The sequence below is a fragment of the Pleurodeles waltl genome, chromosome 5 (genome assembly GCF_031143425.1).
Source record: "Pleurodeles waltl isolate 20211129_DDA chromosome 5, aPleWal1.hap1.20221129, whole genome shotgun sequence".
Lineage (NCBI taxonomy): Eukaryota > Metazoa > Chordata > Amphibia > Caudata > Salamandridae > Pleurodeles > Pleurodeles waltl.
The window spans coordinates 882,769,218-882,781,476 of record NC_090444.1 but is presented as its reverse complement, the minus strand read 5'-3'; the positions used below and the strand labels follow the sequence as shown (position 1 = coordinate 882,781,476).

The window sequence follows — 12,259 nt, the reverse complement described above, 5'->3', positions numbered from 1 at the left end:
TTCTCAGTGCGGAACTCGAAGTGCTGATAGAAGGATTCCCCCCAAATGTTCAATGGAATTGGCAGTTTAAAAGGAAAACAAGTCTGGCTCCATATCGATCCCACAGTCCAACCTGACAGCCTTACAATATATATGAATCACATTCCAGCTCCACCCCAAAATGAAAAAGGAGCTGAAAAGTTTGGAGGAGGCCGACGTAATTGAGGCCTTCGAGGGCCCCACACTGTGGATATCACCCATAGTGGTGAGCAAGAAACTAAACAATCAGGGGAAGTGTGTATATCTGTGGACATAGGTTTATCAAACCTTGCCATTAAGAGAGTGCAGCACCTCAGCCCCGTGGCATTGTGGGTGACCTTAGTTGGTCCTGTTGGTTCTCCAAGAGTGTCCACCGATCCAGTTACCATCCGATCCTGCTAGCTGTGGAGTTGAGATGCATCACAACCTTTTTGATGCAACTAGGACTGCACAGCTACAAGTGTTAAAACCTTTGGATCTCCAGCATAGCTGATGTGTTCCATGATGTCGTTTGAGAAGTGTTGTTGGGACTGTAGGGGGTCCTTAAGGTGAGTGATGATTTCCTGATCAACGCCACAACCTTGAAAGAACACTACCAACGACTGCGACGAGTGCTACAACAGTTCCAGGACAGCTAACTGACTATTTCCTGAAGAATTTCATCAGCTTTTTGGCTACCAGTCCTCTGCATGAGTTGTAGCCCTTGGCCCAGAGAAAGTGAAGGACATCAAGGGGGTCAGTGCTCCCTCGTCTGTCACAGAGGTACGCAGTTTCCTTGGCATAGTAAATTACTGTAGAAGATTCCATGCGGTGCTCATCGTCCCTCTAGGTATCTGCTCATATCCACCCCCCCCTTGAATCTGGAGTGAGGTGTTAGAAGATGCCTTCCTCAGAACGAAAAAAACATTGTCAGCAGACCCAATCTTGGCTTACTTTGATCCTGCAAGGTGACAGAAGTGTTGGTGGACATAGGTCTGAGGCAATCTTATCATAATAACAACTATGTGGCAAGTGGGTCCCTATTACTTATGCCGTCACACTGAAGGAGCAGCACTATTCACAAATTGAATGGGAGGTCATTGTTGTGCTTTGAGGTTGTCTTCAGTTCCATCTTTACGCATATTGTCAACCTTTTACTGTGCACATGGACTGCAAACCATTTGTTTCTATATTCAACAGGCCGGACTCCAAGCTTGCATCCCGTATCAAGAAACAGGTACTTAAATTCCAAGAATATTAATTTGATATTCTCTACAATCCTGGAGCTCAAAATCCATCCCACTATCTGCCAAAGTCTCCACATCTGGCGGCTAGCACAGGAGCAGGGTGCTATGCTTGCTGTGTCCTGCTTGTGGAAAAGTAGTTTCCCGAGTCCAGCCAAAGCCAGAGACTCCAAGGGTCAAGTGGCAGAGCTCCTGTTCGTAGCACAAGGCCTCAACAACTGAAGCCTTCTAGGGCGAGTTGATAGCCTAAATCGTCTGCCATGCAGCACCAGCGATCAAGGCTCAGAGGTGCGCCTGAGTCTGCACAACCCAAAAGAGTAGTCAAAGTGCAACTTTGTTACCCAGAAGGCAAGTTCTTGTCCAAGCATGTGTTCCATTGCTACCATGATATCCGACTGGTAGTCCAGTGGTGACTGAGGTCCGAGAGGACTTTAAGGTATGTTGATTACTGTGGCCAGGACCACCTCATCAAGGCTGTGGACTGTGGAGTAGCTGCAGGAAGACCCTTGTCAACCAAATCACATCCACAGCATCCTTGCGCATCTTCAGCATCCTGTATCCATTGCATCAGTCTGGAACTGATTGAAGACTACTTCTTCCTCCGAGCTGTTTCTGAGAGCCATGCTGCTTCCCCTGACTGACTCCCTGCCGGAATTGGTTATCTAAAGTTGCTCAGAGGTGGCACGTTAATACTTACACAAAAAGTTTTCAAGTAAATCATGGGTATCAAGTTTGTTGAATTTGCCATTGCTTATTTGTGGTTAAATAAAAAATGCAGGTCTCAGCCATGCCACTGACCAGCATGGCCGTGCGGTGTTAAAAGCTCCGGCGTGCATTCTCTCACAACATACTTCTTGAGCCTCATAGAGTGAGTACATAATAGCGGAAAAAACAGGCACCCAGGATGGTGTAGGTGACCTGGAATTAGAGCGGAGAGGCATGCAGGTGCGTAATTGGAGTCGACGGGGGCCGTGGGCAAACCTGGAGCATGGGACTGACAGCACAGGCTGGCAACCTGAGAGTTTCTGCGGAGACAGGGCCTGATCATGATGCTGGCCGCTGCTCGGAATCGATTGGAACTATATCTCGGCACACGCTGGTACTCGGACAGTGTCCAGCTGCATATCGGGCTGAAACGTGAAATGACCACAACACTCACTTAAAGGGGTAAAAGGCCGCTTTAATAGAACAGGTCTGGCAAAATACAACCTTGGCATAATAGCCTCACAAAACTACCCAAACCTCACTCATACAAATTCATCACCTAACCCCTTCCCCCTCCCTCTAAAGTGACCCCACCGCACTACCCCTTGTCCCATCCCCACCATGACCCGACCAACCCATTAACCCATCTGTCCTGCAGTCACTTTCTCCAGTTCCCCTTGTCTGTGCAAACTCCCTGCCCTCTCATCTTTCTGATCTACCCCTTCCCCCCCCCGAAAGGCCACACAGGAAAACCCAAACAGGCGTTTTCCTGCCCCACCCAAACCTATTTACTTGTCCCATAAACTTTCACCCAGTAGCTCAGCAATCAACAACCGAAGCTCCAACAAATAATGCTCATTGCCCAAGAACGATAGGTGAACACAGTCTTGCCGAAACAATTCAACATCCAAAACCACAATGTTCTCATGTGTAATCACCGAAAAACCCTGTGCCTTACAAAAACCCCTCATTTCCCTATTCACCTTTCTGCGCTGTTTCTCAATCCCCTTAAAAGAATTGGCACCCCTCCAAACCCTTCTCGGCACAAAACTCATCCAAACAATATGTGTTCGTGACCAACGTTCCTTTATCCTACATAAATACAACTTCATGACCTTCAACAAACTAATTCCCGAAAGTGCAACCAAATCATTTTCGCCCACATGCAAAACTAATAAATCTGGACAAACCCCCTGTTCCATCCTCTTGGCCAACACATACAGTAACTCACCCCATCTCATACCACTGTTCCCTACCCAACTAATTTTTATTCTAGCCCCATCAAGGCCCAACTGCCTCCCAAAATGCCTCGATGCAGCTTGTTTCTCTGCCCAGCGAACAAAGGAGTGTCCTACAATCCATACTGCGCACACCATGTCCGGACCCCCGACGCAACCTACAAGAAAAAATATGTTAAGTGGTACATATCGAATCATACATACAAAACGAAGAAAGAAGACGGGATAGTACAGAGCGAATAATTAGAGGTACAGAAAGCCAGGAAAAAGCTTAAAGAAAAAACTTAAACAAGCAGAAAACTACCCCAAAAACCTTCCTACTGCTTAAACGAGCGCACATACTTCTGAAAACATCTCGACCTCCACCTACCTATGTGCTTAATAGATTGATCCGATTTACCTTGTCTCGCTTCTGTAGCAGCCCCAATCCTAAAGGAGCGTGTACCATAACTACTAGGCTCCAAACCCAACCTCCCAACCGCCATCCTCAGTACTGATAAAAACTGTGATGCTAATAAATGCAACCCATCCTGATGAACAAATACAAACCTTGAAAAATGTTGCTGCAGTGCTAGAAAAGAAAACCAACAACGCACTGGACAATCCTGAGATCGTATTGCCTTTAATAACACCTCCTGACCCCTCCCCAACTGGTCCCCTTTGGAAAAAGGTAACCATATGCAGACACCCTGATCACCCACCTGGACATTCTCCTGAATGAGTCCCTGCCTCCCTTTTACCCCTAAAAGCTCCGAAATACAGAAAGCCCCATGAAACAACCAGGACATGCAAAGAGAAAACAAACAGACCTCCCACTCAGAAAAACAAACGTCAACCAGACACCCCAACAAGGCCTTCAGCAGATCGTGAGTGATAGGATGCCTCCGATCGCACCTCACCCCACCCGATCTAGCCCAGCCAGCTAAAATCCTTCTACATAACTCACCTTCCACCGGATCGTAACCCCAGAAATACTTACCATAAAAGGAAACTCCTGATAACTTACCAGATATAGTAACCGCCGCTAAACCAGACTCAATCTGTTGGATAAGGAAACAAACCGCATCATCTTGTCTCCTGGCTGTCACATCAAACCCACCCAATCTTCTTACCGCACCTGAATCCAGAAACTCCAACCATGCCTGAAAATAAGTCCTCCTCGTCGACGGAGCTATAGACTGGTGAACTAGCTCCAACATCCTCAATCTCCTAGTGCCCACAACTCCCCAGGTACGATTGTCTTCAGCGCATCTGCTCCCGGCACCAAACCACAAAATCTCTGCCACTGAAATCGAGATAGTGCATCAGCAATGTCATTATTAATCCCAGGCACATGTCTAGCCTTGAACAAAATATTAAACTTCAAACAATTCAGCAAGAAAATCCTCAACAACTTAAGCACCTTTTCATCCTTCGTCTTCTGAGAATTGACCAAATGCACTACATTCTGATTATCCACATTGAAAACAACATTCCTGTTGGCCAAAAACTTGCCCCAAATTGCCAAAGCAACTACCAAAGGAAAAAACTCCAAGAATGCAATGCTGAACTTCGCCCGCTTCCAACTCGCAGGCCATGCCTCTGCCGCCCAATGACCGTCCCAAAACAAACCAAAGCCATGAGCACCAGACGCATCTGAAAAAACCTGGATGTGCCAAAACCCAGTCCCAGTCATCAACCAGCACCGTCACACCATTAAAATCCTTCAGAAACTCAATCCACATCCTCAAATCTTCCTTAACACATGCCCGCAGGCGAATGTGGTAAAACAGCTCCCCGATAGAAAAACCAAGCCTGCGGCAAAACGCCCTGCCAACCCTAACCACCTTGCAAGCAAAATTCAAATGACCAAGCAACGATTGTGCCTGACACAACTCAATCTTGGGTTTCGCCACTGCTTCTTCCAACAAAGAAATCAAATGTTGTACTTTACTCCTAGGCAACCTCGCTTCCATTCTGTCAGAGTCCAGTTCTATCCCCAAAAAACTGAGGCATCTTGCAGGCCCTTCCGTCTTGTCACTTGCCAACGGAATGCCAAAAAGAGACATCAGCCACTCAAAATCTTTTAATGCTCTGCCACAATCGCCAGACCTCTGTTTCCCCACAAAGAAAAAATCATCTAAATAATGCGTCACCAATGAACCACCGCTGTGAAGTAGAAAACACCATTCCAAAAATGAGCTAAACATCTCAAAAAGGGAACAAGAAACTGAACAACCCATAGGCAACATCCTGTCGACATATATAGCCTCATCAAATTGCCTTCCCAATAATGAAAAATCATCAGGGTGAACCGGCAACAATCGAAAAGCTGACTCAACATCAGATTTTGCCATCTCGGCACTTTTCCCACACTTCCGTACCAAAGCGATAGCTTCATCAACCGATGCATAATGTACCATCGAGTCATCTGCTGCAATGAAATCATTTACTGAGGCCCCTGCAGGCCAAGACAAGTGATGTATCAAACGAAACTCGCCCACCTGTTTCTTAGGGACCACGCCCAAAGGGGAAATAGTCAAATTCGACAATGGCCATTCTACAAAAGGCCCTACAATCCTGCCCAAGTCAACCTCTTTCTTCAGCTTAGCCCTCACAACCTCAGGATGTTCCTTCGCCGACTTCAAATTAGTGGCCCATCTCTTCAACCTCGGGCCTTGGTAACACAACCGAAAACCTTCAGATAAAACACTAAACAAAACTTTAGCCTCTTCCTCACGTACGTAGAACTGCAACCAATAAGCAAAAACCTCCAATTTAATAGGCGTAGGGCCCTTTACTCGCAATTTGCTGTGTAAATCCTCTACCTCTTTCCCCACCTCTTGCCTGTGGCCCATGCCAAGACCATTGAAGCCCGCCGAAGCATTGATACACAGGGTGCTTACCCCCGCAGTTGGCACAATCATGTCGAAATTTACATTGCTGTCTGTTACAAAGTCCACTGTTGTATGACCAGCATGCCCCATTTGCTTGAAATTGCCCCCTGTGTCTGAAACCCACCCCAAATTGGGTGGGACGCCCCTGAAAGGGCTTATATTGAACCGGTAATCCACTTGCCGTATGCGTTGTGGGCGCATTCCTCGCCGTACATAACCATTGCATCCATAATTCGTTATCGATTTCGCCCCACATCTTAGATGAGTCCATTGCCTTCCTTGCCCTGAATTCTTCATCATACCTGAACCAGCCAAAACCGCCAAAATCCATTTGAGCTCTACGCACCACATCCATATATTTTAACAAAGCAACACAAGAGTCTTGATGTTTCTCGCAATAAACACTCACATTAAATCAAAAAAGCCGAAGTCCAGTTCTCTATCATTGTTGGTACTCTAGGCCTCCTAGCTAATTCCCATTCTTCTTCTTTTGAACCTTCTTTAGCCTGAACCTCCCTGTGAAGCAATTTAAAAACATCAATGAATTCCCCTTTCCAAATCTTCTCTTTCAAATTCGGAGTGAGATGCGCCCCCAAAGGCATCGACACACCCATATATGGTAGCTTTTTTGACTTGACACCCCGCCACTTCATCCTTACCAATATTAGCACTTGATCCCATCATAGAAAGATCACCTGATTCAGCCTTTGTTACTGAAATATCACCGTTACCACCACTTACCTCCGACTTACCCTCCACCGTGACTGCACTCACTTGAATCGACGCATCCATCTTGCTTCTTGACTCCCCCAAACCAACCCCAACCTTTGAGACCCTTGCCCGAACTGAATCCCCAAGATTACCCCACCTTTGACGAGTGCCATCCTCACCTCTAGGTAAGTTGCCAGCTGACAACTCCTGGCGCTGAGCCGGAACGTGACCGCCCGGGGCCACATCAGGCGCTTCTCCTGCCACCACCACCCTCTTATGGAACGTAACCGGCTCCACCAAATCATACTCTTAATCAAGTAGCTCCTCGTCACCATAGGCCCAACCAACACCAGCGCCCTGGCTAGTGGAAGGCTGAAAGTCAGCAGCTCCAGTGTTCTCCCCCGAAGTCGGGTGGAGCGCTCCGGATCGCACCCTCCCTTCATCGCGGTGTTGTGAAGGCGCCCGGACCTTCACCGGCAAGCTCTGACCACCGACAATCCGCCCAGACCGCCGGTGCCTCACCTGCACCCCATGCCCGCTGTAAGCATGAGACGTGTCACACCCAGAGGGCCCCTCACCACTGCCTTGCTGCCAAAAATCTAAACTTACAAATGCCCTACCCACTGAACCAGCCCTGTTTTGCCTCACCACACACAGTACCCTTAAACACAGCCCCACTACTATCTATGAACTCAATCTGTTCACCTAACTGAAAAACAGCTTGATTACTTAAATCCCACGACTGAACCTTGTTTAACATAGGACTGACCACCCTCGGGATACTCTGCATAAACCTGCCCCCCTTCATACTAACATTACCAAAATCCCCTATGCCTTTCTGACTAAAAATGCTACCCTAACTTACCTGGACCTCCTCTTCATCATCTGAAATGATTACCACCTCACTTTCCTTGCTGCACCCGGGTGCGTCTAAAATCGAAGATGCACCTGACCACCTGCTCACTCGAGCTGAAGAAAAATGATGATTGGCACTGGGCGTCGCCATCTTGGATGCGCTTGCCGACGTCTTTTCCAAATTCCTAACCGCCTCAACTGTAACAGAGAGAGGGGGTGCCTAATTAGCCACCACTGGAACTGATCAATAGGATTTGAAGTGCCAAACAGCAGTAAGACATATTTTTTTTCATTGCTTTCTGGGCCAAAGGGTGCATTATCCAAGGATAAGGTCACATGCGTATCGTCCGCATAAGAGAGAGTTTCAATCCCAAAGGAGATGATCAGGAAAATCAGTGGGTTCATGTAGTTCCTAAAAATGACAGGGCTAAAAGATGAGCCCTGTGGAACCCCTGAAGTCACTTCCTTTTCTGCGGATGAAAAAGGTCCTAAATGGACCATTTGCTTGTAGCCTGTAATGAATGATTTAATCCAGGACACTTAAGCACATTCTGAAATTCCGCAGTCTTGGATACAGTGGAGCAAGAAGTCATGGGAGATGGTATCAAATGTAGTAGATAAGTCAAGTAATATCAGCAGTGCATTTTTCACTGCATCCCAAGGCTATTTTTGAGTATCTGTCACCTCCAGCAAGGGAGATTCCATAGAATGTTTAGGGCGGAAGCCTGATTAACACTGATTGAGTAGATTGGCATTTTCCAAAAATGCAATTAATTGGACATTCACCAATTTTTCCAACATTTTGCTCATCGCTGGTAGTAGTACGACTTAGTGAAAAAGGGACGGAGGGCAAGGATCATTTGCCGATCTCGTTTTACATGACAAAATGGCCTGACGTGACAGGGCTAAAGGAATTTTCTGGTAGTCCGTTTTTGTCGATGCCTTCAGGGGGAAGCCCGTCGCTGGAGTATTTACTGAAAATATGGGGGTCATAAAATCTTGTTGCGTAACTCGTATTTTATCCATAAAACAAAATGAAGAAATTGGACCACATATCATTTACAAGGGTGGGATATCCATAACCAAGGCTTTAGGTTGGAGGAAAGATTTGGTAGTCTTAAAAACGACTTGCTGATCGTTGCTGGCATAATCAATCTGAGTGAGAAAGTACAATTTTTTTGCAGCCTTAATCTGACTATGATAGGTCTATAAGGACATTTTAAAACATTTTAAAACAAAGCAAGTCTTCCAAGTTGTAGGCCTTCTGCGATATCCGTTCAAGTTGCTTGCAATGTTGATGTTGCTCCTGCGTGAACCATGATTCTGAAAGGTGAGATTTACGTATTTTTTTTTTTGTGTTTTTTTTGCAATGTAACTGAGGCTAATTTGTATTAGTAATCAAGTTTGTTAAAGAAACAACATCTGCCGCCATTATACGCACCAATGTAGGGTTGGAGGTAGATACGTTTATCAAGAGATTAGGATCAGGTAACAGTTTGTCCCAGCTGTCTGTAGTGGAAAGGCCCATGTTTGATGTGGACGAGGGATCTCTTCTTTGCTCCGTCTGAATTCTAAGAGGGAGCAACCTGTGGTCAGAGCAAGTCTGCCCAACTGGGGATTCAACCGTCAATGGGATTACTAGAAAACACACAGTCAAGAGTGTAATCAGCAGTATGTGTGGGAGAATGGACAAGTTGATTGAGTCCTACCATACTTATGGTGTTTGTGAAGTTGATGACGTAAAGATAGTTTTTACACTCTATGTGGAAATTTAAATCGCCCATAAACGTTAAGTGAGCTTATCGTATGAGAAAGGGAGCCAATGTTTTTCCCAAAGAGGCTAAAAATGAAGAACCAGGGCCAAGGGGGGATACATTAGTCCCCCTGTAAAGGATTGGGAATGACCAGTCTTGAAAAAGAAGCTCAAGCTCTCTGCTTCTTTCAGGGAGTCTAGGTCACATGTTTCATATTAAAAAGTGTCTCTCAAAAAAATGGCAAGGCCGCCTCCACACTTCACTTTTCCATCCTGCCTGGTAATGGTGTAACCACAAGGTAGAGCAAGGGCAATGACAGGATTGGACCGCTCTTTCAACCAAGCTTCAGTGATAAAAAGGAAGTCCAACTCAAGATCATTTATAAGGTTGAAAATTGACTGGGAATGTTTGCTCACATTAATAAGGCCACCTAATAATATACCATCTTCATATGCCTGCCTTTTAACAGAGGGAGGTTTTGAGAAACCCTGAATGTGCGTTTGTATTTGAAGCAGGTAAAAGAGTTGCGTATCACCACAGTTTTGTCCAAATCCACTCAGATGGCAGCTTGCCTTCCCCTTCCGCCTCAGGGAACATATTCAATAAGTGAGGGTGAGGAGCGATTTTAATTTTAGTGTAGTATTTTAGCAGGAACCCGTTTGAACCACTCGTTTTGCTTGGGAGCATGTCCTCAATAGCTGCCTCAGTTTCATCCACCACAATACACTGTACTAACATTTCCCTGTTAACGCCTACTCAGAGCCACACGGGGGGGGGGGTGAATCATCAATAGGTGGAGCAGGTCGCTTCCTTCGAAAGTTCCTATTTCATGCGTTTAGTTTAAAGAATAAAGGATAGAGGCAATCCTCACAGCAGTCTTAATTGCACTCCCATCTGAGCTTATCAGTTGCAGGTTTAGCCTGGAGACATTTTCCCTAGTAGCCAGAGAGTAAAGCAGATTTCCAGACTTGCATTCCATTTCATAGATGCACCTGGCCTCATCTAGGTAAAATTGCAGCAAGGAGGTCAGTCAGTGTCCAATAGGCGCTGAAGCCCATCCTTGTATGTGACAAGAATTTTGCATTTAAAGCTTGTGTTCTCTTGCCTCTAGGGCAGAAATAAATTGGGTTCTTTCCCTTTCAGAAACACTTTTGGTTTGTCAAGAAAGGGTGGCTTCTCCTACAGCCCGGAGCATTCCCCGCTAGTTCACTGAACCGTTAAGCTCAAATTATGATTTTAAGTCACCCACTGTAAATTGGGAGAACTGTGCATCCGCTATTACCACACATTAAGACGCTACGTGGTGTGATCACCTACATTGAGCGACCATGATTTTAATAGCTAAAGGTGAGTGACCTGATAATCCCCTGTGGAAGAAGTGCACTACTCTTGTTTGCAGGACATTGACAGCCAGCAGGAAAAAGAGGTCATTTCTGTCAGTACATGTACAAAGTGAGAAAAGTAGTTAAATATAGTTTTTCTAGTGAAAGGATCCCCTTTTCAGTAGAGAATCTGTGCTTTCCAACACACATTCACTATGGTGCAAGACTGTGTGCATGGTGAAAGTCAGCCTAGTGTGTTTTTCAAATCTCATTAAATATGGCATTGTTCTGCCCACTTTATGCAACCTGGCTCAGTTACTTTGGTTACTGTGTTGAGGGAAAAATTAGTAAGTCTGTCCATTAGAGATAAACATAAATCATAAAGGTCATTTGGCGGAGGCTTTATTGTTTTTTTAAGCTCTTCATGCCTTAGTTTGTTGTGCTCTCTGCCTAATCTGCCTGCTTGCACAGTGCGATAAAAATTGGTCACAAAGGGGAGCTCTCCGAAGTGAAATTCGAGATTGGAATTCCTTTCCGCATAATTAAAACGGTCTGGTGTTCATGCTCCTGGGTTTACTGGGTGTGGGAACAAACCTGATATTACCGTCTGGAAAATGCAGCAGGTAAAATCACTGTGAAAAAAGGCTGCATTGTAGCTTAAACAAATTTTGTAAACCCTGCCTGAACCTCAAACAAGGCACAACCAAGCATTTACCCCCCCCCACACACCCCATGCCAGCCAACATTCACCCTTCCTTCAACCTGCACACCCCCTCCACACCTCACGTTGCAACCCCCTTTCACACTTATGCTACAGCTCCATGCCCACTTTTACCACCTGCTCAGCACAGGTGGTAAATGTGTACATGGAAAAGGGAATACCATCATGCGAATACCCAGGTCTACACAGTAAGTCCCTATTCCAGAAGGTTTAATTCATGATTGCATGATACTAGTGGATTGTTTGCACGTGATACTGGTAACTGGTGTGGAGTTAGCATTCCATAAGTACTGTGCGACTTTTAATTAGGGCCATGATGCGCTGCCTAAAGTGCCTTGGGATAAATAAACATGGATCAAAGGCCCAATTATCACATTCAACCATATCTACATATGTGCAGCTGGAATACTTCATCACACTTTAACTTAAATAAGAGATTTCATCAGAATGTAACAGTGAGATATAGTATTACATTGTATTGTCATGTACATAGCTGTTTTCTAACCCTTGAGAACCTCCGCTAACGCGTCCCAATCTAGTTAATTTATTCACTCTGGGACTCGTTTTAGGCCAGTGAATCTTTTTACCCTGATTGAAGACACCTTAGGACAAGATAGCTAATCAACATGTCGTTCAACAAGTCAATAACGTCATCAATTAGACTCAAACCACCATGACCTTTCAGTCATGAATAACCACACCAGTTTAGTATGATTTTGTGATGTTTATTCCCTATTAATTACAATTCTACTACCAAGTTTATTACTCTCAAAACCATGAAACACATCAGCATTGTCATAATATGGCAACTTGAATAAGATTTCATCAAAGCAAAG

At 45.3% G+C, this 12,259-nt stretch overlaps 1 protein-coding gene across 2 annotated transcripts in view; it reads left to right on the top strand.

The window, feature by feature from the left end:
* Nucleotides 1-12,259, top strand: part of PDCD2 (programmed cell death 2) — a 242,329-nt gene that overhangs the window by 42,687 nt on the left and 187,383 nt on the right. The gene's annotated exons all lie outside the window — the stretch shown is intronic.